A 27,137-nucleotide genomic window follows, 5' to 3' on the forward strand; every position below is an offset into this window, starting at 1 on the left:
AGCACGCATGGTCGAGCTTTGCGCCCAGGGTATAGGAGGCAACCTTGGGCTCTCAGGTGCCAATGATGGGGCCCGATTAACCCTAGAAATGGAACAATCGCTTTCTGTCCTGGGAGCCTCTTCCCTGTGAGGAGTCTTCATCCGTCTGGAATTGAGGGCTGAAAAATGGCACTTTTCCAGACAAGAAAGTGGTACGCGCCGTTGATGTTTGCGCCCACGAAAAGGTGGCAGCCTTGAACTCTGAGGTGCCAATGATGGGGCACCATTGACCCGAGAAAAGGACAATTCGATTTCTGACCTGGCACCTTTTCCCTGGGAGGTGTCTTCGTCCGTCTGGAATTCTGGGCTGAAAAATGGCACTTCCCCGGACCCGCAAGTGGCACGCGCCGTCGACATTTGCGTCCAGGCAAAAGGTGGCAGCCTTGGGCTCTCAGGTGCCAATGATGGGGCCCCGTTAACACTAGAAAAATAACACTTGCTTTCTGTCCTGGCACCTTCTCCCAGGGAGGAATCTTCGTCCGTCTGGAAATCTGGGTTCAGAAATGGCACTGCCCCAAACCCGCACAAGGTACACACCGTCGAGCTTTGCGCCCAGGGAAAAGGGGGCAGCCTTGGGCTTTCAGCTGCCAATGATGGTGCCCTATTACCCCTACAAAAAGCACAATGGCTTTCTGTCCTGGCACCTTTTCCCTGGGAGGAATCTTCATCGGTTTGGAATTCTGGTCTGAGAATCGGCACTTTCCTGGACCCGCAAGTGGAACGCACCATCGAGCTTTGCGTCCAGGGAAAAGGTGGCAGTCTTGGGCTCTCAGGTGCCAATGATGGGGCCCCATTACCTTTACAAAAAGCACAATGGCTTTCTGTCCTGGCACCTTTTCCCTGGGAGGAGTCTTCATTGGTCTGGAATTCTGGGCTGTAAAATGGCACTTTCTGGGACCAGCACGTGGCACGCACTGTCGTGCTTTGCGCCCAGGGAAAAGGAGGCAACCTCTGGCTCTCAGATGCCAATGACGGGCCCCCATTAACACTAGAAATGGAACAATCGCTTTCTGTCCTGGGAGCCTTTTCCCTGGGAGGAGTCGTCATCCGTCTGGAATCCTGGGCTGAACAAAGCACTTTCTCTGACCTGCACGTGGCAGGCACCATCTAGCTTTGCGCCCAGGGAAAAGGTGGCAGCCTTGGGCTCTCAGGTGCCAATGATGGGTCCCCGTTAACACTAGATAAATAACACTTGCTTTCTGTCCTGGCACCTTTTCCCTGGGAGGAATTTTCGTCCGTCTGGAATTCTGGACTGAAAAACGGCACTTCCCCGGACCTGCAAGTGGAACGCACCATCGAGCTTTGTACCCAGGGAAAAGGTGGCAGCCTTGGGCTCTCAGGTGCCAATGATGGGGCCCCATTACCCCTAGAAAAAGAACAATGGCTTTCTGTCCTGGCACCTTTTCCCTGGGAGGAATCTTCATTGGTCTGGAATTCTGGGCTGAAAACGGCTCTTTCCCTTACCCGCATGTGGCACGCACCTTTGAGCTTTGCGCCCAGGGAAAAGGTGGCAGCCCTGGGCTCTCAGCTGCCAATTTTGGGGCCCCATTAACCCTAGAAAAGGCACAATCGCTTTCTGTCCTGGCACCTTTTCCCAGGGAGAAATCTTCGCTGGCCTGGAATTCTGGGATGAGAAACGGCACATTCCCGGACTTGCAAGTGGCACGCGCCGTCGACATTTGAGCCCAGGGAAAAGGTGGCAGCCTTGGGCTCTCAGGTGCCAAAGATGAGGTCCCATTACCCCTAGAAAAGGCACAATGGCTTTCTGTCCTGACACCTTTTCCCAGAGAGGAATCGACTTCCGTCTGGAATTCTGGGCTGAAAAACGGCCCTTTCCCGGACCCGCACAGGGTATGCACCGTCGAGCTTTGCACCCAGGGAAAAGGTGGCAGCCCTGGGCTCTCAGGTGCCAATGATGGGGCCCAATTAGCATTACAAAATACACAATGGCTTTGTCTCCTGGTACCTTTTCCCTCTGAGGAATCTTCATAGGTCTGGAATTCTGGGCTGAAAAATGGCACTTTCCTGGACCCGCACATGGAACGCTCCGTCCAGCTTTGCGCCCAGGGAAAAGGTGGCAGCCTTGGGCTCTCAGGTGTCCATTTTGGGGCCCCATTAACCCTAGAAAAGGCACAATTGCTTTCTGCCCTGGCACCTTTTCCCTGGGAGAAATCTTCATAGGTCTCGAATTCTGGGATGAGAAACAGCACATTCCTGGACCCGCAAGTGGCACGCACTGTTGAGCTTTGCGCTCAGGGAAAAGGTTGCAGCCTTCAGCTCTCAGGTGTCAATGATGGAGCCCCATTAACCCTAGAAAAAGAACAATCGCTTTCTGTCCTGACACCTTTTCCCAGGGAGGAATCTTCATCGGTCTGGAATTCTGGAATGAGAAACGGCAATTTCCCGGACCCTCACGTAGCACGCATGGTCGAGCTTTGCACCCAGGGTATAGGAGGCAAGCTTGGGCTCTCAGGTGCCAATGATGGGGCCCGATTAACCCTAGAAATGGAACAATCGCTTTCTGTCCTGGGAGCCTCTTCCCTGTGAGAAGTCTTCATCCGTCTGGAATTGAGGGCTGAAAAATGGCACTTTTCCAGACAAGAAAGTGGTACGCGCCGTTGATGTTTGCGCCCACGAAAAGGTGGCAGCCTTGAACTCTGAGGTGCCAATGATGGGGCACCATTGACCCGAGAAAAGGACAATTCGATTTCTGACCTGGCACCTTTTCCCTGAGAGGTGTCTTCGTCCGTCTGGAATTCTGGGCTGAAAAATGGCACTTCCCCCGACCCGCAAGTGGCACGCGCCGTCGACATTTGCGCCCAGGCAAAAGGTGGCAGCCTTGGGCTCTCAGGTGCCAATGATGGGGCCCCGTTAACACTAGAAAAATAACACTTGCTTTCTGTCCTGGCACCTTTTCCCAGGGAGGACTCTTCGTTCGTCTGGAAATCTGGGTTCAGAAATGGCACTGCCCCTAACCCGCACAAGGTACATACCGTCGAGCTTTGCGCCCAGGGAAAAGGGGGCAGCCTTGGGCTCTCAGCTGCCAATGATGGTGCCCCATTACCCCTACAAAAGGCACAATGGCTTTCTGTCCTGGCACCTTTTCCCTGGGAGGAATCTTCATCGGTTAGGAATTCTGGTCTGAGAATCAGCACTTTTCTGGACCCGCAAGTGGAACGCACCATCGAGCTTTGCGTCCAGGGAAAAGGTGGCAGTCTTGGGCTCTCAGGTGCCAATGATGGGGCCCCATTACCTTTACAAAAAGCACAATGGCTTTCTGTCCTGGCACCTTTTCCCTGGGAGGAGTCTTCATTGGTCTGGAATTCTGGGCTGTAAAATGGCACTTTCTGGGACCAGCACGTGGCACGCACTGTCGTGCTTTGCGCCCAGGCAAAAGGAGGCAACCTCTGGCTCTCAGATGCCAATGACGGGCCCCCATTAACACTAGAAATGGAACAATCACTTTCTGTCCTGGGAGCCTTTTCCCTGGGAGGAGTCGTCATCCGTCTGGAATCCTGGGCTGAACAAAGCACTTTCTCTGACCTGCACGTGGCAGGCACCATCTAGATTTGCGCCCAGGGAAAAGGTGGCAGCCTTGGGCTCTCAGGTGTTAATTTTGGGGCCCCATTGACGCTAGAAAAGGCACAATTGCTTTCTGCCCTGGCACCTTTTCCCTGGGAGAAATCTTCATCGGCCTCGAATTCTGGGATGAGAAACAGCACATTCCTGGACCCGCAAGTGGCACGCACCGTTGAGCTTTGCGCTCAGGGAAAAGGTTGCAGCCTTCAGCTCTCAGGTGTCAATGATGGAGCCCCATTAACCCTAGAAAAGGAACAATCGCTTTCTGTCCTGGCACCTTTTCCCAGGGAGGAATCTTCATCGGTCTGGAATTCTGGAATGAGAAACGGCAATTTCCCGGACCCTCACGTAGCACGCATGGTCGAGCTTTGCGCCCAGGGTATAGGAGGCAACCTTGGGCTCTCAGGTGCCAATGATGGGGCCCGATTAACCCTAGAAATGGAACAATCGCTTTCTATCCTGGGAGCCTCTTCCCTGTGAGGAGTCTTCATCCGTCTGGAATTGAGGGCTGAAAAATGGCACTTTTCCAGACAAGAAAGTGGTACGCGCCGTTGATGTTTGCGCCCACGAAAAGGTGGCAGCCTTGAACTCTGAGGTGCCAATGATGGGGCACCATTGACCCGAGAAAAGGACAATTCGATTTCTGACCTGGCACCTTTTCCCTGGGAGGTGTCTTCGTCCGTCTGGAATTCTGGGCTGAAAAATGGCACTTCCCCCGACCCGCAAGTGGCACGCGCCGTCGACATTTGCGCCCAGGCAAAAGGTGGCAGCCTTGGGCTCTCAGGTGCCAATGATGGGGCCCCGTTAACACTAGAAAAATAACACTTGCTTTCTGTCCTGGCACCTTTTCCCAGGGAGGACTCTTCGTTCGTCTGGAAATCTGGGTTCAGAAATGGCACTGCCCCTAACCCGCACAAGGTACATACCGTCGAGCTTTGCGCCCAGGGAAAAGGGGGCAGCCTTGGGCTCTCAGCTGCCAATGATGGTGCCCCATTACCCCTACAAAAGGCACAATGGCTTTCTGTCCTGGCACCTTTTCCCTGGGAGGAATCTTCATCGGTTAGGAATTCTGGTCTGAGAATCAGCACTTTTCTGGACCCGCAAGTGGAACGCACCATCGAGCTTTGCGTCCAGGGAAAAGGTGGCAGTCTTGGGCTCTCAGGTGCCAATGATGGGGCCCCATTACCTTTACAAAAAGCACAATGGCTTTCTGTCCTGGCACCTTTTCCCTGGGAGGAGTCTTCATTGGTCTGGAATTCTGGGCTGTAAAATGGCACTTTCTGGGACCAGCACGTGGCACGCACTGTCGTGCTTTGCGCCCAGGCAAAAGGAGGCAACCTCTGGCTCTCAGATGCCAATGACGGGCCCCCATTAACACTAGAAATGGAACAATCACTTTCTGTCCTGGGAGCCTTTTCCCTGGGAGGAGTCGTCATCCGTCTGGAATCCTGGGCTGAACAAAGCACTTTCTCTGACCTGCACGTGGCAGGCACCATCTAGATTTGCACCCAGGGAAAAGGTGGCAGCCTTGGGCTCTCAGGTGTTAATTTTGGGGCCCCATTGACGCTAGAAAAGGCACAATTGCTTTCTGCCCTGGCACCTTTTCCCTGGGAGAAATCTTCATCGGCCTCGAATTCTGGGATGAGAAACAGCACATTCCTGGACCCGCAAGTGGCACGCACCGTTGAGCTTTGCGCTCAGGGAAAAGGTTGCAGCCTTCAGCTCTCAGGTGTCAATGATGGAGCCCCATTAACCCTAGAAAAGGAACAATCGCTTTCTGTCCTGGCACCTTTTCCCAGGGAGGAATCTTCATCGGTCTGGAATTCTGGAATGAGAAACGGCAATTTCCTGGACCCTCACGTAGCACGCATGGTCGAGCTTTGCGCCCAGGGTATAGGAGGCAACCTTGGGCTCTCAGGTGCCAATGATGGGGCCCGATTAACCCTAGAAATGGAACAATCGCTTTCTATCCTGGGAGCCTCTTCCCTGTGAGGAGTCTTCATCCGTCTGGAATTGAGGGCTGAAAAATGGCACTTTTCCAGACAAGAAAGTGGTACGCGCCGTTGATGTTTGCGCCCACGAAAAGGTGGCAGCCTTGAACTCTGAGGTGCCAATGATGGGGCACCATTGACCCGAGAAAAGGACAATTCGATTTCTGACCTGGCACCTTTTCCCTGGGAGGTGTCTTCGTCCGTCTGGAATTCTGGGCTGAAAAATGGCACTTCCCCGGACCCGCAAGTGGCACGCGCCGTCGACATTTGCGTCCAGGCAAAAGGTGGCAGCCTTGGGCTCTCAGGTGCCAATGATGGGGCCCCGTTAACACTAGAAAAATAACACTTGCTTTCTGTCCTGGCACCTTCTCCCAGGGAGGAATCTTCGTCCGTCTGGAAATCTGGGTTCAGAAATGGCACTGCCCCAAACCCGCACAAGGTACACACCGTCGAGCTTTGCGCCCAGGGAAAAGGGGGCAGCCTTGGGCTTTCAGCTGCCAATGATGGTGCCCTATTACCCCTACAAAAAGCACAATGGCTTTCTGTCCTGGCACCTTTTCCCTGGGAGGAATCTTCATCGGTTTGGAATTCTGGTCTGAGAATCGGCACTTTCCTGGACCCGCAAGTGGAACGCACCATCGAGCTTTGCGTCCAGGGAAAAGGTGGCAGTCTTGGGCTCTCAGGTGCCAATGATGGGGCCCCATTACCTTTACAAAAAGCACAATGGCTTTCTGTCCTGGCACCTTTTCCCTGGGAGGAGTCTTCATTGGTCTGGAATTCTGGGCTGTAAAATGGCACTTTCTGGGACCAGCACGTGGCACGCACTGTCGTGCTTTGCGCCCAGGGAAAAGGAGGCAACCTCTGGCTCTCAGATGCCAATGACGGGCCCCCATTAACACTAGAAATGGAACAATCGCTTTCTGTCCTGGGAGCCTTTTCCCTGGGAGGAGTCGTCATCCGTCTGGAATCCTGGGCTGAACAAAGCACTTTCTCTGACCTGCACGTGGCAGGCACCATCTAGCTTTGCGCCCAGGGAAAAGGTGGCAGCCTTGGGCTCTCAGGTGCCAATGATGGGTCCCCGTTAACACTAGATAAATAACACTTGCTTTCTGTCCTGGCACCTTTTCCCTGGGAGGAATTTTCGTCCGTCTGGAATTCTGGACTGAAAAACGGCACTTCCCCGGACCTGCAAGTGGAACGCACCATCGAGCTTTGTACCCAGGGAAAAGGTGGCAGCCTTGGGCTCTCAGGTGCCAATGATGGGGCCCCATTACCCCTAGAAAAAGAACAATGGCTTTCTGTCCTGGCACCTTTTCCCTGGGAGGAATCTTCATTGGTCTGGAATTCTGGGCTGAAAACGGCTCTTTCCCTTACCCGCATGTGGCACGCACTGTTGAGCTTTGCGCCAAGGGAAAAGGTGGCAGCCCTGGGCTCTCAGCTGCCAATTTTGGGGCCCCATTAACCCTAGAAAAGGCACAATCGCTTTCTGTCCTGGCACCTTTTCCCAGGGAGAAATCTTCGCTGGCCTGGAATTCTGGGATGAGAAACGGCACATTCCCGGACTTGCAAGTGGCACGCGCCGTCGACATTTGAGCCCAGGGAAAAGGTGGCAGCCTTGGGCTCTCAGGTGCCAAAGATGAGGTCCCATTACCCCTAGAAAAGGCACAATGGCTTTCTGTCCTGACACCTTTTCCCAGAGAGGAATCGACTTCCGTCTGGAATTCTGGGCTGAAAAACGGCCCTTTCCCGGACCCGCACAGGGTATGCACCGTCGAGCTTTGCACCCAGGGAAAAGGTGGCAGCCCTGGGCTCTCAGGTGCCAATGATGGGGCCCAATTAGCATTACAAAATACACATTGGCTTTGTCTCCTGGTACCTTTTCCCTCTGAGGAATCTTCATATGTCTGGAATTGTGGGCTGAAAAATGGCACTTTCCTGGACCCGCACATGGAACGCTACGTCCAGCTTTGCGCCCAGGGAAAAGGTGGCAGCCTTGGGCTCTCAGGTGTCAATTTTGGGGCCCCATTAACCCTAGAAAAGGCACAATTGCTTTCTGCCCTGGCACCTTTTCCCTGGGAGAAATCTTCATCGACCTCGAATTCTGGGATGAGAAACAGCACATTCCTGGACCCGCAAGTGGCACGCACCGTTGAGCTTTGCGCTCAGGGAAAAGGTTGCAGCCTTCAGCTCTCAGGTGTCAATGATGGAGCCCCATTAACCCTAGAAAAAGAACAATCGCTTTCTGTCCTGACACCTTTTCCCAGGGAGGAATCTTCATCGGTCTGGAATTCTGGAATGAGAAACGGCAATTTCCCGGACCCTCACGTAGCACGCATGGTCGAGCTTTGCGCCCAGGGTATAGGAGGCAAGCTTGGGCTCTCAGGTGCCAATGATGGGGCCCGATTAACCCTAGAAATGGAACAATCGCTTTCTGTCCTGGGAGCCTCTTCCCTGTGAGAAGTCTTCATCCGTCTGGAATTGAGGGCTGAAAAACGGCACTTTTCCAGACAAGAAAGTGGTACGCGCCGTTGATGTTTGCGCCCACGAAAAGGTGGCAGCCTTGAACTCTGAGGTGCCAGTGATGGGGCACCATTGACCCTAGAAAAGGACAATTCGATTTCTGACCTGGCACCTTTTCCCTGAGAGGTGTCTTCGTCCGTCTGGAATTCTGGGCTGAAAAATGGCACTTCCCCCGACCCGCAAGTGGCACGCGCCGTCGACATTTGCGCCCAGGTAAAAGGTGGCAGCCTTGGGCTCTCAGGTGCCAATGATGGGGCCCCGTTAACACTAGAAAAATAACACTTGCTTTCTGTCCTGGCACCTTTTCCCAGGGAGGACTCTTCGTTCGTCTGGAAATCTGGGTTCAGAAATGGCACTGCCCCTAACCCGCACAAGGTACATACCGTCGAGCTTTGCGCCCAGGGAAAAGGGGGCAGCCTTGGGCTCTCAGCTGCCAATGATGGTGCCCCATTACCCCTACAAAAGGCACAATGGCTTTCTGTCCTGGCACCTTTTCCCTGGGAGGAATCTTCATCGGTTTGGAATTCTGGTCTGAGAATCAGCACTTTTCTGGACCCGCAAGTGGAACGCACCATCGAGCTTTGCGTCCAGGGAAAAGGTGGCAGTCTTGGGCTCTCAGGTGCCAATGATGGGGCCCCATTACCTTTACAAAAAGCACAATGGCTTTCTGTCCTGGCACCTTTTCCCTGGGAGGAGTCTTCATTGGTCTGGAATTCTGGGCTGTAAAATGGCACTTTCTGGGACCAGCACGTGGCACGCACTGTCGTGCTTTGCGCCCAGGGAAAAGGAGGCAACCTCTGGCTCTCAGATGCCAATGACGGGCCCCCATTAACACTAGAAATGGAACAATCACTTTCTGTCCTGGGAGCCTTTTCCCTGCGAGGAGTCGTCATCCGTCTGGAATCCTGGGCTGAACAAAGCACTTTCTCTGACCTGCACGTGGCAGGCACCATCTAGATTTGCGCCCAGGGAAAAGGTGGCAGCCTTGGGCTCTCAGGTGTCAATTTTGGGGCCCCATTGACGCTAGAAAAGGCACAATTGCTTTCTGCCCTGGCACCTTTTCCCTGGGAGAAATCTTCATCGGCCTCGAATTCTGGGATGAGAAACAGCACATTCCTGGACCCGCAAGTGGCACGCACCGTTGAGCTTTGCGCTCAGGGAAAAGGTTGCAGCCTTCAGCTCTCAGGTGTCAATGATGGAGCCCCATTAACCCTAGAAAAGGAACAATCGCTTTCTGTCCTGGCACCTTTTCCCAGGGAGGAATCTTCATCGGTCTGGAATTCTGGAATGAGAAACGGCAATTTCCCGGACCCTCACGTAGCACGCATGGTCGAGCTTTGCGCCCAGGGTATAGGAGGCAACCTTGGGCTCTCAGGTGCCAATGATGGGGCCCGATTAACCCTAGAAATGGAACAATCGCTTTCTATCCTGGGAGCCTCTTCCCTGTGAGGAGTCTTCATCCGTCTGGAATTGAGGGCTGAAAAATGGCACTTTTCCAGACAAGAAAGTGGTACGCGCCGTTGATGTTTGCGCCCACGGAAAAGGTGGCAGCCTTGAACTCTGAGGTGCCAATGATGGGGCACCATTGACCCTAGAAAGGACAATTCGATTTCTGACCTGGCACCTTTTCCCTGGGAGGTGTCTTCGTCCGTCTGGAATTCTGGGCTGAAAAATGGCACTTCCCCCGACCCGCAAGTGGCACGCGCCGTCGACATTTGCGCCCAGGCAAAAGGTGGCAGCCTTGGGCTCTCAGGTGCCAATGATGGGGCCCCGTTAACACTAGAAAAATAACACTTGCTTTCTGTCCTGGCACCTTTTCCCAGGGAGGAATCTTCGTTCGTCTGGAAATCTGGGTTCAGAAATGGCACTGCCCCAAACCCGCACAAGGTACACACCGTCGAGCTTTGCGCCCAGGGAAAAGGGGGCAGCCTTGGGCTCTCAGCTGCCAATGATGGTGCCCCATTACCCCTACAAAAAGCACAATGGCTTTCTCTCCTGGCACCTTTTCCCTGGGAGGAATCTTCATCGGTTTGGAATTCTGGTCTGAGAATCGGCACTTTCCTGGACCCGCAAGTGGAACGCACCATCGAGCTTTGCGTCCAGGGAAAAGGTGGCAGTCTTGGGCTCTCAGGTGCCAATGATGGGGCCCCATTACCTTTACAAAAAGCAAAATGGTTTTCTGTCCTGGCACCTTTTCCCTGGGAGGAGTCTTCATTGGTCTGGAATTCTGGGCTGTAAAATGGCACTTTCTGGGACCAGCACGTGGCACGCACTGTCGAGCTTTGCGCCCAGGGAAAAGGAGGCAACCTCTGGCTCTCAGATGCCAATGACGGGCCCCCATTAACACTAGAAATGGAACAATCGCTTTCTGTCCTGGGAGCCTTTTCCCTGGGAGGAGTCGTCATCCGTCTGGAATCCTGGGCTGAACAAAGCACTTTCTCTGACCTGCACGTGGCAGGCACCATCCAACTTTGCGCCCAGGGAAAAGGTGGCAGCCTTGGGCTCTCAGGTGCCAATGATGGGTCCCCGTTAACACTAGATAAATAACACTTGCTTTCTGTCCTGGCACCTTTTCCCTGGGAGGAATTTTCGTCCGTCTGGAATTCTGGACTGAAAAACGGCACTTCCCCGGACCTGCAAGTGGAACGCACCATCGAGCTTTGTACCCAGGGAAAAGGTGGCAGCCTTGGGCTCTCAGGTGCCAATGATGGGGCCCCATTACCCCTAGAAAAAGAACAATGGCTTTCTGTCCTGGCACCTTTTCCCTGGGAGGAATCTTCATTGGTCTGGAATTCTGGGCTGAAAATGGCTCTTTCCCTTACCCGCATGTGGCACGCACCGTTGAGCTTTGCGCCCAGGGAAAAGGTGGCAGCCCTGGGCTCTCAGCTGCCAATTTTGGGGCCCCATTAACCCTAGAAAAGGCACAATCGCTTTCTGTCCTGGCACCTTTTCCCAGGGAGAAATCTTCGCTGGCCTGGAATTCTGGGATGAGAAACGGCACATTCCCGGACTTGCAAGTGGCACGCGCCGTCGACATTTGAGCCCAGGGAAAAGGTGGCAGCCTTGGGCTCTCAGGTGCCAAAGATGAGGTCCCATTACCCCTAGAAAAGGCACAATGGCTTTCTGTCCTGACACCTTTTCCCAGAGAGGAATCGACTTCCGTCTGGAATTCTGGGCTGAAAAACGGCCCTTTCCCGGACCCGCACAGGGTATGCACCGTCGAGCTTTGCACCCAGGGAAAAGGTGGCAGCCCTGGGCTCTCAGGTGCCAATGATGGGGCCCAATTAGCATTACAAAATACACAATGGCTTTGTCTCCTGGTACCTTTTCCCTCTGAGGAATCTTCATAGGTCTGGAATTCTGGGCTGAAAAATGGCACTTTCCTGGACCCGCATATGGAACGCTCCGTCCAGCTTTGCGCCCAGGGAAAAGGTGGCAGCCTTGGGCTCTCAGGTGTCCATTTTGGGGCCCCATTAACCCTAGAAAAGGCACAATTGCTTTCTGTCCTGGCACCTTTTCCCTGGGAGAAATCTTCATAGGTCTCGAATTCTGGGATGAGAAACAGCACATTCCTGGACCCGCAAGTGGCACGCACCGTTGAGCTTTGCGCTCAGGGAAAAGGTTGCAGCCTTCAGCTCTCAGGTGTCAATGATGGAGCCCCATTAACCCTAGAAAAAGAACAATCGCTTTCTGTCCTGACACCTTTTCCCAGGGAGGAATCTTCATCGGTCTGGAATTCTGGAATGAGAAACGGCAATTTCCCGGACCCTCACGTAGCACGCATGGTCGAGCTTTGCGCCCAGGGTATAGGAGGCAACCTTGGGCTCTCAGGTGCCAATGATGGGGCCCGATTAACCCTAGAAATGGAACAATCGCTTTCTGTCCTGGGAGCCTCTTCCCTGTGAGAAGTCTTCATCCGTCTGGAATAGAGGGCTGAAAAACGGCACTTTTCCAGACAAGAAAGTGGTACGCGCCGTTGATGTTTGCGCCCACGAAAAGGTGGCAGCCTTGAACTCTGAGGTGGCAGTGATGGGGCACCATTGACCCTAGAAAAGGACAATTCGATTTCTGACCTGGCACCTTTTCCCTGAGAGGTGTCTTCGTCCGTCTGGAATTCTGGGCTGAAAAATGGCACTTCCCCCGACCCGCAAGTGGCACGCGCCGTCGACATTTGCGCCCAGGCAAAAGGTGGCAGCCTTGGGCTCTCAGGTGCCAATGATGGGGCCCCGTTAACACTAGAAAAATAACACTTGCTTTCTGTCCTGGCACCTTTTCCCAGGGAGGACTCTTCGTTCGTCTGGAAATCTGGGTTCAGAAATGGCACTGCCCCAAACCCGCACAAGGTACATACCGTCGAGCTTTGCGCCCAGGGAAAAGGGGGCAGCCTTGGGCTCTCAGCTGCCAATGATGGTGCCCCATTACGCCTACAAAAGGCACAATGGCTTTCTGTCCTGGCACCTTTTCCCTGGGAGGAATCTTCATCGGTTTGGAATTCTGGTCTGAGAATCAGCACTTTTCTGGACCCGCAAGTGGAACGCACCATCGAGCTTTGCGTCCAGGGAAAAGGTGGCAGTCTTGGGCTCTCAGGTGCCAATGATGGGGCCCCATTACCTTTACAAAAAGCACAATGGCTTTCTGTCCTGGCACCTTTTCCCTGGGAGGAGTCTTCATTGGTCTGGAATTCTGGGCTGTAAAATGGCACTTTCTGGGACCAGCACGTGGCACGCACTGTCGTGCTTTGCGCCCAGGCAAAAGGAGGCAACCTCTGGCTCTCAGATGCCAATGACGGGCCCCCATTAACACTAGAAATGGAACAATCACTTTCTGTCCTGGGAGCCTTTTCCCTGCGAGGAGTCGTCATCCGTCTGGAATCCTGGGCTGAACAAAGCACTTTCTCTGACCTGCACGTGGCAGGCACCATCTAGATTTGCGCCCAGGGAAAAGGTGGCAGCCTTGGGCTCTCAGGTGTCAATTTTGGGGCCCCATTGACGCTAGAAAAGGCACAATTGCTTTCTGCCCTGGCACCTTTTCCCTGGGAGAAATCTTCATCAGCCTCGAATTCTGGGATGAGAAACAGCACATTCCTGGACCCGCAAGTGGCACGCACCGTTGAGCTTTGCGCTCAGGGAAAAGGTTGCAGCCTTCAGCTCTCAGGTGTCAATGATGGAGCCCCATTAACCCTAGAAAAGGAACAATCGCTTTCTGTCCTGGCACCTTTTCCCAGGGAGGAATCTTCATCGGTCTGGAATTCTGGAATGAGAAACGGCAATTTCCTGGACCCTCACGTAGCACGCATGGTCGAGCTTTGCGCCCAGGGTATAGGAGGCAACCTTGGGCTCTCAGGTGCCAATGATGGGGCCCGATTAACCCTAGAAATGGAACAATCGCTTTCTATCCTGGGAGCCTCTTCCCTGTGAGGAGTCTTCATCCGTCTGGAATTCAGGGCTGAAAACCGGCACTTTTCCAGACAAGAAAGTGGTACGCGCCGTTGATGTTTGCGCCCACGGAAAAGGTGGCAGCCTTGAACTCTGAGGTGCCAATGATGGGGCACCATTGACCCTAGAAAGGACAATTCGATTTCTGACCTGGCACCTTTTCCCTGGGAGGTGTCTTCGTCCGTCTGGAATTCTGGGCTGAAAAATGGCACTTCCCCGGACCCGCAAGTGGCACGCGCCGTCGACATTTTCGTCCAGGCAAAAGGTGGCAGCCTTGGGCTCTCAGGTGCCAATGATGGGGCCCCGTTAACACTAGAAAAATAACACTTGCTTTCTGTCCTGGCACCTTCTCCCAGGGAGGAATCTTCGTTCGTCTGGAAATCTGGGTTCAGAAATGGCACTGCCCCAAACCCGCACAAGGTACACACCGTCGAGCTTTGCGCCCAGGGAAAAGGGGGCAGCCTTGGGCTCTCAGCTGCCAATGATGGTGCCCCATTACCCCTACAAAAAGCACAATGGCTTTCTCTCCTGGCACCTTTTCCCTGGGAGGAATCTTCATCGGTTTGGAATTCTGGTCTGAGAATCGGCACTTTCCTGGACCCGCAAGTGGAACGCACCATCGAGCTTTGCGTCCAGGGAAAAGGTGGCAGTCTTGGGCTCTCAGGTGCCAATGATGGGGCCCCATTACCTTTACAAAAAGCAAAATGGCTTTCTGTCCTGGCACCTTTTCCCTGGGAGGAGTCTTCATTGGTCTGGAATTCTGGGCTGTAAAATGGCACTTTCTGGGACCAGCACGTGGCACGCACTGTCGAGCTTTGCGCCCAGGGAAAAGGAGGCAACCTCTGGCTCTCAGATGCCAATGACGGGCCCCCATTAACACTAGAAATGGAACAATCGCTTTCTGTCCTGGGAGCCTTTTCCCTGGGAGGAGTCGTCATCCGTCTGGAATCCTGGGCTGAACAAAGCACTTTCACTGACCTGCACGTGGCAGGCACCATCCAACTTTGCGCCCAGGGAAAAGGTGGCAGCCTTGGGCTCTCAGGTGCCAATGATGGGTCCCCGTTAACACTAGATAAATAACACTTGCTTTCTGTCCTGGCACCTTTTCCCTGGGAGGAATTTTCGTCCGTCTGGAATTCTGGACTGAAAAACGGCACTTCCCCGGACCTGCAAGTGGAACGCACCATCGAGCTTTGTACCCAGGGAAAAGGTGGCAGCCTTGGGCTCTCAGGTGCCAATGATGGGGCCCCATTACCCCTAGAAAAAGAACAATGGCTTTCTGTCCTGGCACCTTTTCCCTGGGAGGAATCTTCATTGGTCTGGAATTCTGGGCTGAAAACGGCTCTTTCCCTTACCCGCATGTGGCACGCACCGTTGAGCTTTGCACCCAGGGAAAAGGTGGCAGCCCTGGGCTCTCAGCTGCCAATTTTGGGGCCCCATTAACCCTAGAAAAGGCACAATCGCTTTCTGTCCTGGCACCTTTTCCCAGGGAGAAATCTTCGCTGGCCTGGAATTCTGGGATGAGAAACGGCACATTCCCGGACTTGCAAGTGGCACGCGCCGTCGACATTTGAGCCCAGGGAAAAGGTGGCAGCCTTGGGCTCTCAGGTGCCAAAGATGAGGTCCCATTACCCCTAGAAAAGGCACAATGGCTTTCTGTCCTGACACCTTTTCCCAGAGAGGAATCGACTTCCGTCTGGAATTCTGGGCTGGAAAATGGCCCTTTCCCGGACCCGCACAGGGTATGCACCGTCGAGCTTTGCACCCAGGGAAAAGGTGGCAGCCCTGGGCTCTCAGGTGCCAATGATGGGGCCCAATTAGCATTACAAAATACACAATGGCTTTGTCTCCTGGTACCTTTTCCCTCTGAGGAATCTTCATAGGTCTGGAATTCTGGGCTGAAAAATGGCACTTTCCTGGACCCGCATATGGAACGCTCCGTCCAGCTTTGCGCCCAGGGAAAAGGTGGCAGCCTTGGGCTCTCAGGTGTCCATTTTGGGGCCCCATTAACCCTAGAAAAGGCACAATTGCTTTCTGCCCTGGCACCTTTTCCCTGGGAGAAATCTTCATAGGTCTCGAATTCTGGGATGAGAAACAGCACATTCCTGGACCCGCAAGTGGCACGCACCGTTGAGCTTTGCGCTCAGGGAAAAGGTTGCAGCCTTCAGCTCTCAGGTGTCAATGATGGAGCCCCATTAACCCTAGAAAAAGAACGATCGCTTTCTGTCCTGACACCTTTTCCCAGGGAGGAATCTTCATCGGTCTGGAATTCTGGAATGAGAAACGGCAATTTCCCGGACCCTCACGTAGCACGCATGGTCGAGCTTTGCACCCAGGGTATAGGAGGCAAGCTTGGGCTCTCAGGTGCCAATGATGGGGCCCGATTAACCCTAGAAATGGAACAATCGCTTTCTGTCCTGGGAGCCTCTTCCCTGTGAGAAGTCTTCATCCGTCTGGAATTGAGGGCTGAAAAACGGCACTTTTCCAGACAAGAAAGTGGTACGCGCCGTTGATGTTTGCGCCCACGAAAAGGTGGCAGCCTTGAACTCTGAGGTGCCAATGATGGGGCACCATTGACCCTAGAAAAGGACAATTCGATTTCTGACCTGGCACCTTTTCCCTGGGAGGTGTCTTCGTCCGTCTGGAATTCTGGGCTGAAAAATGGCACTTTCCCGGACCCGCAAGTGGCACGCGCCGTCGACATTTGCGCCCAGGCAAAAGGTGGCAGCCTTGGGCTCTCAGGTGCCAATGATGGGGCCCCGTTAACACTAGAAAAATAACACTTGCTTTCTGTCCTGGCACCTTTTCCCAGGGAGGACTCTTCGTTCGTCTGGAAATCTGGGTTCAGAAATGGCACTGCCCCTAACCCGCACAAGGTACATACCGTCGAGCTTTGCGCCCAGGAAAAAGGGGGCAGCCTTGGGCTCTCAGCTGCCAATGATGGTGCCCCATTACCCCTACAAAAGGCACAATGGCTTTCTGTCCTGGCACCTTTTCCCTGGGAGGAATCTTCATCGGTTTGGAATTCTGGTCTGAGAATCAGCACTTTTCTGGACCCGCAAGTGGAACGCACCATCGAGCTTTGCGTCCAGGGAAAAGGTGGCAGTCTTGGGCTCTCAGGTGCCAATGATGGGGCCCCATTACCTTTACAAAAAGCACAATGGCTTTCTGTCCTGGCACCTTTTCCCTGGGAGGAGTCTTCATTGGTCTGGAATTCTGGGCTGTAAAATGGCACTTTCTGGGACCTGCACGTGGCACGCACTGTCGTGCTTTGCGCCCAGGGAAAAGGAGGCAACCTCTGGCTCTCAGATGCCAATGACGGGCCCCCATTAACACTAGAAATGGAACAATCACTTTCTGTCCTGGGAGCCTTTTCCCTGCGAGGAGTCGTCATCCGTCTGGAATCCTGGGCTGAACAAAGCACTTTCTCTGACCTGCACGTGGCAGGCACCATCTAGATTTGCGCCCAGGGAAAAGGTGGCAGCCTTGGGCTCTCAGGTGTCCATTTTGGGGCCCCATTGACGCTAGAAAAGGCACAATTGCTTTCTGCCCTGGCACCTTTTCCCTGGGAGAAATCTTCATAGGTCTCGAATTCTGGGATGAGAAACAGCACATTCCTGGACCCGCAAGTGGCACGCACCGTTGAGCTTTGCGCTCAGGGAAAAGGTTGCAGCCTTCAGCTCTCAGGTGTCAATGATGGAGCCCCATTAACCCTAGAAAAGGAACAATCGCTTTCTGTCCTGGCACCTTTTCCCAGGGAGGAATCTTCATCGGTCTGGAATTCTGGAATGAGAAACGGCAATTTCCTGGACCCTCACGTAGCACGCATGGTCGAGCTTTGCGCCCAGGGTATAGGAGGCAACCTTGGGCTCTCAGGTGCCAATGATGGGGCCCGATTAACCCTAGAAATGGAACAATCGCTTTCTATCCTGGGAGCCTCTTCCCTGTGAGGAGTCTTCATCCGTCTGGAATTCAGGGCTGAAAACCGGCACTTTTCCAGACAAGAAAGTGGTACGCGCCGTTGATGTTTGCGCCCACGGAAAAGGTGGCAGCCTTGAACTCTGAGATGCCAATGATGGGGCACCATTGACCATAGAAAGGACAATTCGATTTCTGACCTGGCACCTTTTCCCTGGGAGGTGTCTTCGTCCGTCTGGAATTCTGGGCTTAAAAATGGCACTTCCCCGGACCCGCAAGTGGCACGCGCCGTCGACATTTGCGCCCAGGCAAAAGGTGGCAGCCTTGGGCTCTCAGGTGCCAATGATGGGGCCCCGTTAACACTAGAAAAATAACACTTGCTTTCTGTCCTGGCACCTTCTCCCAGGGAGGAATCTTCGTCCGTCTGGAAATCTGGGTTCAGAAATGGCACTGCCCCAAACCCGCACAAGGTACACACCGTCGAGCTTTGCGCCCAGGAAAAAGGGGGCAGCCTTGGGCTTTCAGCTGCCAATGATGGTGCCCCATTACCCCTACAAAAGGCACAATGGCTTTCTGTCCTGGCACCTTTTCCCTGGGAGGAATCTTCATCGGTTTGGAATTCTGGTCTGAGAATCGGCACTTTCCTGGACCCGCAAGTGGAACGCACCATCGAGCTTTGCGTCCAGGGAAAAGGTGGCAGTCTTGGGCTCTCAGGTGCCAATGATGGGGCCCCATTACCTTTACAAAAAGCACAATGGCTTTCTGTCCTGGCACCTTTTCCCTGGGAGGAGTCTTCATTGGTCTGGAATTCTGGGCTGTAAAATGGCACTTTCTGGGACCAGCACGTGGCACGCACTGTCGTGCTTTGCGCCCAGGCAAAAGGAGGCAACCTCTGGCTCTCAGATGCCAATGACGGGCCCCCATTAACACTAGAAATGGAACAATCGCTTTCTGTCCTGGGAGCCTTTTCCCTGGGAGGAGTCGTCATCCGTCTGGAATCCTGGGCTGAACAAAGCACTTTCTCTGACCTGCACGTGGCAGGCACCATCTAGCTTTGCGCCCAGGGAAAAGGTGGCAGCCTTGGGCTCTCAGGTGCCAACAATGGGTCCCCGTTAAAACTAGATAAATAACAATCGCTTTCTGTCCTGGCACCTTTTCCCAGAGAGGAATCGACTTCCGTCTGGAATTCTGGACTGAAAAACGGCACTTCCCCGGACCTGCAAGTGGAACGCACCATCGAGCTTTGTACCCAGGGAAAAGGTGGCAGCCTTGGGCTCTCAGGTGCCAATGATGGGGCCCCATAACCCCTAGAAAAAGAACAATGGCTTTCTTTCCTGGCACCTTTTCCCTGGGAGGAATCTTCATTGGTCTGGAATTCTGGGCTGAAAACGGCTCTTTCCCTTACCCGCATGTGGCACGCACCGTTGAGCTTTGCGCCCAGGGAAAAGGTGGCAGCCCTGGGCTCTCAGCTGCCAATTTTGGGGCCCCATTAACCCTAGAAAAGGCACAATCGCTTTCTGTCCTGGCACCTTTTCCCAGGGAGAAATCTTCGCTGGCCTGGAATTCTGGGATGAGAAACGGCACATTCCCGGACTTGCAAGTGGCACGCGCCGTCGACATTTGAGCCCAGGGAAAAGGTGGCAGCCTTGGGCTCTCAGGTGCCAAAGATGAGGTCCCATTACCCCTAGAAAAGGCACAATGGCTTTCTGTCCTGACACCTTTTCCCAGAGAGGAATCGACTTCCGTCTGGAATTCTGGGCTGGAAAACGGCCCTTTCCCGGACCCGCACAGGGTATGCACCGTCGAGGTTTGCACCCAGGGAAAAGGTGGCAGCCCTGGGCTCTCAGGTGCCAATGATGGGGCCCAATTAGCATTACAAAATACACAATGGCTTTGTCTCCTGGTACCTTTTCCCTCTGAGGAATCTTCATAGGTCTGGAATTCTGGGCTGAAAAATGGCACTTTCCTGGACCCGCATATGGAACGCTCCGTCCAGCTTTGCGCCCAGGGAAAAGGTGGCAGCCTTGGGCTCTCAGGTGTCCATTTTGGGGCCCCATTAACCCTAGAAAAGGCACAATTGCTTTCTGCCCTGGCACCTTTTCCCTGGGAGAAATCTTCATAGGTCTCGAATTCTGGGATGAGAAACAGCACATTCCTGGACCCGCAAGTGGCACGCACCGTTGAGCTTTGCGCTCAGGGAAAAGGTTGCAGCCTTCAGCTCTCAGGTGTCAATGATGGAGCCCCATTAACCCTAGAAAAAGAACGATCGCTTTCTGTCCTGACACCTTTTCCCAGGGAGGAATCTTCATCGGTCTGGAATTCTGGAATGAGAAACGGCAATTTCCCGGACCCTCACGTAGCACGCATGGTCGAGCTTTGCACCCAGGGTATAGGAGGCAAGCTTGGGCTCTCAGGTGCCAATGATGGGGCCCGATTAACCCTAGAAATGGAACAATCGCTTTCTGTCCTGGGAGCCTCTTCCCTGTGAGAAGTCTTCATCCGTCTGGAATTGAGGGCTGAAAAACGGCACTTTTCCAGACAAGAAAGTGGTACGCGCCGTTGATGTTTGCGCCCACGGAAAAGGTGGCAGCCTTGAACTCTGAGGTGCCAATGATGGGGCACCATTGACCCTAGAAAGGACAATTCGATTTCTGACCTGGCACCTTTTCCCTGGGAGTTGTCTTCGTCCGTCTGGAATTCTGGGCTTAAAAATGGCACTTCCCCGGACCCGCAAGTGGCACGTGCCGTCGACATTTGCGTCCAGGCAAAAGGTGGCAGCCTTGGGCTCTCAGGTGCCAATGATGGGGCCCCGTTAACACTAGAAAAATAACACTTGCTTTCTGTCCTGGCACCTTCTCCCAGGGAGGAATCTTCGTCCGTCTGGAAATCTGGGTTCAGAAATGGCACTGCCCCAAACCCGCACAAGGTACACACCGTCGAGCTTTGCGCCCAGGGAAAAGGGGGCAGCCTTGGGCTCTCAGCTGCCAATGATGGTGCCCCATTACCCCTACAAAAAGCACAATGGCTTTCTGTCCTGGCACCTTTTCCCTGGGAGGAATCTTCATCGGTTTGGAATTCTGGTCTGAGAATCGGCACTTTCCTGGACCCGCAAGTGGAACGCACCATCGAGCTTTGCGTCCAGGGAAAAGGTGGCAGTCTTGGGCTCTCAGGTGCCAATGATGGGGCCCCATTACCTTTACAAAAAGCACAATGGCTTTCTGTCCTGGCACCTTTTCCCTGGGAGGAGTCTTCATTGGTCTGGAATTCTGGGCTGTAAAATGGCACTTTCTGGGACCAGCACGTGGCACGCACTGTCGTGCTTTGCGCCCAGGCAAAAGGAGGCAACCTCTGGCTCTCAGATGCCAATGACGGGCCCCCATTAACACTAGAAATGGAACAATCGCTTTCTGTCCTGGGAGCATTTTCCCTGGGAGGAGTCGTCATCCGTCTGGAATCCTGGGCTGAACAAAGCACTTTCTCTGACCTGCACGTGGCAGGCACCATCTAGCTTTGCGCCCAGGGAAAAGGTGGCAGCCTTGGGCTCTCAGGTGCCAATGATGGGTCCCCGTTAACACTAGATAAATAACGCTTGCTTTCTGTCCTTGCACTTTTTCCCTGGGAGGAATTTTCGTCCGTCTGGAATTCTGGACTGAAAAACGAAACTTCCCCGGACCTGCAAGTGGAACGCACCGTCGAGCTTTGTGCCCAGGCAAAAGGTGGCAGCCTTGGGCTCTCAGGTGCCAATGATGGGGCCCGATTAACCCTAGAAATGGAACAATCGCTTTCTGTCCTGGGAGCCTCTTCCCTGTGAGAAGTCTTCATCCGTCTGGAATTGAGGGCTGAAAAACGGCACTTTTCCAGACAAGAAAGTGGTACGCGCCGTTGATGTTTGCGCCCACGAAAAGGTGGCAGCCTTGAACTCTGAGGTGCCAATGATGGGGCACCATTGACCCGAGAAAAGGACAATTCGATTTCTGACCTGGCACCTTTTCCCTGGGAGGTGTCTTCGTCCGTCTGGAATTCTGGGCTGAAAAATGGCACTTCCCCGGACCCGCAAGTGGCACGCGCCGTCGACATTTGCGCCCAGGCAAAAGGTGGCAGCCTTGGGCTCTCAGGTGCCAATGATGGGGCCCCGTTAACACTAGAAAAATAACACTTGCTTTCTGTCCTGGCACCTTTTCCCAGGGAGGACTCTTCGTTCGTCTGGAAATCTGGGTTCAGAAATGGCACTGCCCCTAACCCGCACAAGGTACATACCGTCGAGCTTTGCGCCCAGGGAAAAGGGGGCAGCCTTGGGCTCTCAGCTGCCAATGATGGTGCCCCATTACCCCTACAAAAGGCACAATGGCTTTCTGTCCTGGCACCTTTTCCCTGGGAGGAATCTTCATCGGTTTGGAATTCTGGTCTGAGAATCAGCACTTTTCTGGACCCGCAAGTGGAACGCACCATCGAGCTTTGCGTCCAGGGAAAAGGTGGCAGTCTTGGGCTCTCAGGTGCCAATGATGGGGCCCCATTACCTTTACAAAAAGCACAATGGCTTTCTGTCCTGGCACCTTTTCCCTGGGAGGAGTCTTCATTGGTCTGGAATTCTGGGCTGTAAAATGGCACTTTCTGGGACCAGCACGTGGCACGCACTGTCGTGCTTTGCGCCCAGGCAAAAGGAGGCAACCTCTGGCTCTCAGATGCCAATGACGGGCCCCCATTAACACTAGAAATGGAACAATCGCTTTCTGTCCTGGGAGCATTTTCCCTGGGAGGAGTCGTCATCCGTCTGGAATCCTGGGCTGAACAAAGCACTTTCTCTGACCTGCACGTGGCAGGCACCATCTAGCTTTGCGCCCAGGGAAAAGGTGGCAGCCTTGGGCTCTCAAGTGCCAATGATGGGTCCCCGTTAACACTAGATAAATAACACTTGCTTTCTGTCCTGGCACCTTTTCCCTGGGAGGAATTTTCGTCCGTCTGGAATTCTGGACTGAAAAACGGCACTTCCCCGGACCTGCAAGTGGAACGCACCATCGAGCTTTGTACCCAGGGAAAAGGTGGCAGCCTTGGGCTCTCAGGTGCCAATGATGGGGCCCCATTACCCCTAGAAAAAGAACAATGGCTTTCTGTCCTGGCACCTTTTCCCTGGGAGGAATCTTCATTGGTCTGGAATTCTGGGCTGAAAACGGCTCTTTCCCTTACCCGCATGTGGCACGCACTGTTGAGCTTTGCGCCCAGGGAAAAAGTGGCAGCCCTGGGCTCTCAGCTGCCAATTTTGGGGCCCCATTAACCCTAGAAAAGGCACAATCGCTTTCTGTCCTGGCACCTTTTCCCAGGGAGAAATCTTCGCTGGCCTGGAATTCTGGGATGAGAAACGGCACATTCCCGGACTTGCAAGTGGCACGCGCCGTCGACATTTGAGCCCAGGGAAAAGGTGGCAGCCTTGGGCTCTCAGGTGCCAAAGATTAGGTCCCATTACCCCTAGAAAAGGCACAATGGCTTTCTGTCCTGACACCTTTTCCCAGAGAGGAATCGACTTCCGTCTGGAATTCTGGGCTGAAAAACGGCCCTTTCCCGGACCCGCACAGGGTATGCACCGTCGAGCTTTGCACCCAGGGAAAAGGTGGCAGCCCTGGGCTCTCAGGTGCCAATGATGGGGCCCAATTAGCATTACAAAATACACATTGGCTTTGTCTCCTGGTACCTTTTCCCTCTGAGGAATCTTCATATGTCTGGAATTGTGGGCTGAAAAATGGCACTTTCCTGGACCCGCACATGGAACGCTACGTCCAGCTTTGCGCCCAGGGAAAAGGTGGCAGCCTTGGGCTCTCAGGTGTTAATTTTGGGGCCCCATTGACGCTAGAAAAGGCACAATTGCTTTCTGCCCTGGCACCTTTTCCCTGGGAGAAATCTTCATCGGCCTCGAATTCTGGGATGAGAAACAGCACATTCCTGGACCCGCAAGTGGCACGCACCGTTGAGCTTTGCGCTCAGGGAAAAGGTTGCAGCCTTCAGCTCTCAGGTGTCAATGATGGAGCCCCATTAACCCTAGAAAAGGAACAATCGCTTTCTGTCCTGGCACCTTTTCCCAGGGAGGAATCTTCATCGGTCTGGAATTCTGGAATGAGAAACGGCAATTTCCCGGACCCTCACGTAGCACGCATGGTCGAGCTTTGCACCCAGGGTATAGGAGGCAAGCTTGGGCTCTCAGGTGCCAATGATGGGGCCCGATTAACCCTAGAAATGGAACAATCGCTTTCTATCCTGGGAGCCTCTTCCCTGTGAGGAGTCTTCATCCGTCTGGAATTCAGGGCTGAAAACCGGCACTTTTCCAGACAAGAAAGTGGTACGCGCCGTTGATGTTTGCGCCCACGGAAAAGGTGGCAGCCTTGAACTCTGAGGTGCCAATGATGGGGCACCATTGACCCTAGAAAAGGACAATTCGATTTCTGACCTGGCACCTTTTCCCTGGGAGGTGTCTTCGTCCGTCTGGAATTCTGGGCTTAAAAATGGCACTTCCCCGGACCCGCAAGTGGCACGCGCCGTTGACATTTTCGTCCAGGCAAAAGGTGGCAGCCTCGGGCTCTCAGGTGCCAATGATGGGGCCCCGTTAACACTAGAAAAATAACACTTGCTTTCTGTCCTGGCACCTTCTCCCAGGGAGGAATCTTCGTTCGTCTGGAAATCTGGGTTCAGAAATGGCACTGCCCCAAACCCGCACAAGGTACACACCGTCGAGCTTTGCGCCCAGGGAAAAGGGGGCAGCCTTGGGCTCTCAGCTGCCAATGATGGTGCCCCATTACCCCTACAAAAAGCACAATGGCTTTCTGTCCTGGCACCTTTTCCCTGGGAGGAATCTTCATCGGTTTGGAATTCTGGTCTGAGAATCAGCACTTTTCTGGACCCGCAAGTGGAACGCACCATCGAGCTTTGCGTCCAGGGAAAAGGTGGCAGTCTTGGGCTCTCAGGTGCCAATGATGGGGCCCCATTACCTTTACAAAAAGCACAATGGCTTTCTGTCCTGGCACCTTTTCCCTGGGAGGAGTCTTCATTGGTCTGGAATTCTGGGCTGTAAAATGGCACTTTCTGGGACCAGCACGTGGCACGCACTGTCGTGCTTTGCGCCCAGGGAAAAGGAGGCAACCTCTGGCTCTCAGATGCCAATGACGGGCCCCCATTAACACTAGAAATGGAACAATCACTTTCTGTCCTGGGAGCCTTTTCCCTGCGAGGAGTCGTCATCCGTCTGGAATCGTGGGCTGAACAAAGGTCTTTCTCTGACCTGCACGTGGCAGGCACCATCTAGATTTGCGCCCAGGGAAAAGGTGGCAGCCTTGGGCTCTCAGGTGTCAATTTTGGGGCCCCATTGACGCTAGAAAAGGCACAATTGCTTTCTGCCCTGGCACCTTTTCCCTGGGAGAAATCTTCATCGGCCTCGAATTCTGGGATGAGAAACAGCACATTCCTGGACCCGCAAGTGGCACGCACCGTTGAGCTTTGCGCTCAGGGAAAAGGTTGCAGCCTTCAGCTCTCAGGTGTCAATGATGGAGCCCCATTAACCCTAGAAAAGGAACAATCGCTTTCTGTCCTGGCACCTTTTCCCAGGGAGGAATCTTCATCGGTCTGGAATTCTGGAATGAGAAACGGCAATTTCCTGGACCCTCACGTAGCACGCATGGTCGAGCTTTGCGCCCAGGGTATAGGAGGCAACCTTGGGCTCTCAGGTGCCAATGATGGGGCCCGATTAACCCTAGAAATGGAACAATCGCTTTCTATCCTGGGAGCCTCTTCCCTGTGAGGAGTCTTCATCCGTCTGGAATTCAGGGCTGAAAACCGGCACTTTTCCAGACAAGAAAGTGGTACGCGCCGTTGATGTTTGCGCCCACGGAAAAGGTGGCAGCCTTGAACTCTGAGGTGCCAATGATGGGGCACCATTGACCCTAGAAAGGACAATTCGATTTCTGACCTGGCACCTTTTCCCTGGGAGGTGTCTTCGTCCGTCTGGAATTCTGGGCTGAAAAATGGCACTTCCCCGGACCCGCAAGTGGCACGCGCCGTCGACATTTTCGTCCAGGCAAAAGGTGGCAGCCTTGGGCTCTCAGGTGCCAATGATGGGGCCCCGTTAACACTAGAAAAATAACACTTGCTTTCTGTCCTGGCACCTTCTCCCAGGGAGGAATCTTCGTTCGTCTGGAAATCTGGGTTCAGAAATGGCACTGCCCCAAACCCGCACAAGGTACACACCGTCGAGCTTTGCGCCCAGGGAAAAGGGGGCAGCCTTGGGCTCTCAGCTGCCAATGATGGTGCCCCATTACCCCTACAAAAAGCAGAATGGCTTTCTCTCCTGGCACCTTTTCCCTGGGAGGAATCTTCATCGGTTTGGAATTCTGGTCTGAGAATCGGCACTTTCCTGGACCCGCAAGTGGAACGCACCATCGAGCTTTGCGTCCAGGGAAAAGGTGGCAGTCTTGGGCTCTCAGGTGCCAATGATGGGGCCCCATTACCTTTACAAAAAGCACAATGGCTTTCTGTCCTGGCACCTTTTCCCTGGGAGGAGTCTTCATTGGTCTGGAATTCTGGGCTGTAAAATGGCACTTTCTGGGACCAGCACGTGGCACGCACTGTCGAGCTTTGCGCCCAGGGAAAAGGAGGCAACCTCTGGCTCTCAGATGCCAATGACGGGCCCCCATTAACACTAGAAATGGAACAATCGCTTTCTGTCCTGGGAGCCTTTTCCCTGGGAGGAGTCGTCATCCGTCTGGAATCCTGGGCTGAACAAAGCACTTTCTCTGACCTGCACGTGGCAGGCACCATCCAACTTTGCGCCCAGGGAAAAGGTGGCAGCCTTGGGCTCTCAGGTGCCAATGATGGGTCCCCGTTAACACTAGATAAATAACACTTGCTTTCTGTCCTGGCACCTTTTCCCTGGGAGGAATTTTCGTCCGTCTGGAATTCTGGACTGAAAAACGGCACTTCCCCGGACCTGCAAGTGGAACGCACCATCGAGCTTTGTACCCAGGGAAAAGGTGGCAGCCTTGGGCTCTCAGGTGCCAATGATGGGGCCCCATTACCCCTAGAAAAAGAACAATGGCTTTCTGTCCTGGCACCTTTTCCCTGGGAGGAATCTTCATTGGTCTGGAATTCTGGGCTGAAAACGGCTCTTTCCCTTACCCGCATGTGGCACGCACCGTTGAGCTTTGCGCCCAGGGAAAAGGTGGCAGCCCTGGGCTCTCAGCTGCCAATTTTGGGGCCCCATTAACCCTAGAAAAGGCACAATCGCTTTCTGTCCTGGCACCTTTTCCCAGGGAGAAATCTTCGCTGGCCTGGAATTCTGGGATGAGAAACGGCACATTCCCGGACTTGCAAGTGGCACGCGCCGTCGACATTTGAGCCCAGGGAAAAGGTGGCAGCCTTGGGCTCTCAGGTGCCAAAGATGAGGTCCCATTACCCCTAGAAAAGGCACAATGGCTTTCTGTCCTGACACCTTTTCCCAGAGAGGAATCGACTTCCGTCTGGAATTCTGGGCTGAAAAACGGCCCTTTCCCGGACCCGCACAGGGTATGCACCGTCGAGCTTTGCACCCAGGGAAAAGGTGGCAGCCCTGGGCTCTCAGGTGCCAATGATGGGGCCCAATTAGCATTACAAAATACACAATGGCTTTGTCTCCTGGTAC

This window comes from Pithys albifrons, chromosome 23 (assembly GCF_047495875.1).
Source record: "Pithys albifrons albifrons isolate INPA30051 chromosome 23, PitAlb_v1, whole genome shotgun sequence".
NCBI lineage: Eukaryota > Metazoa > Chordata > Aves > Passeriformes > Thamnophilidae > Pithys > Pithys albifrons.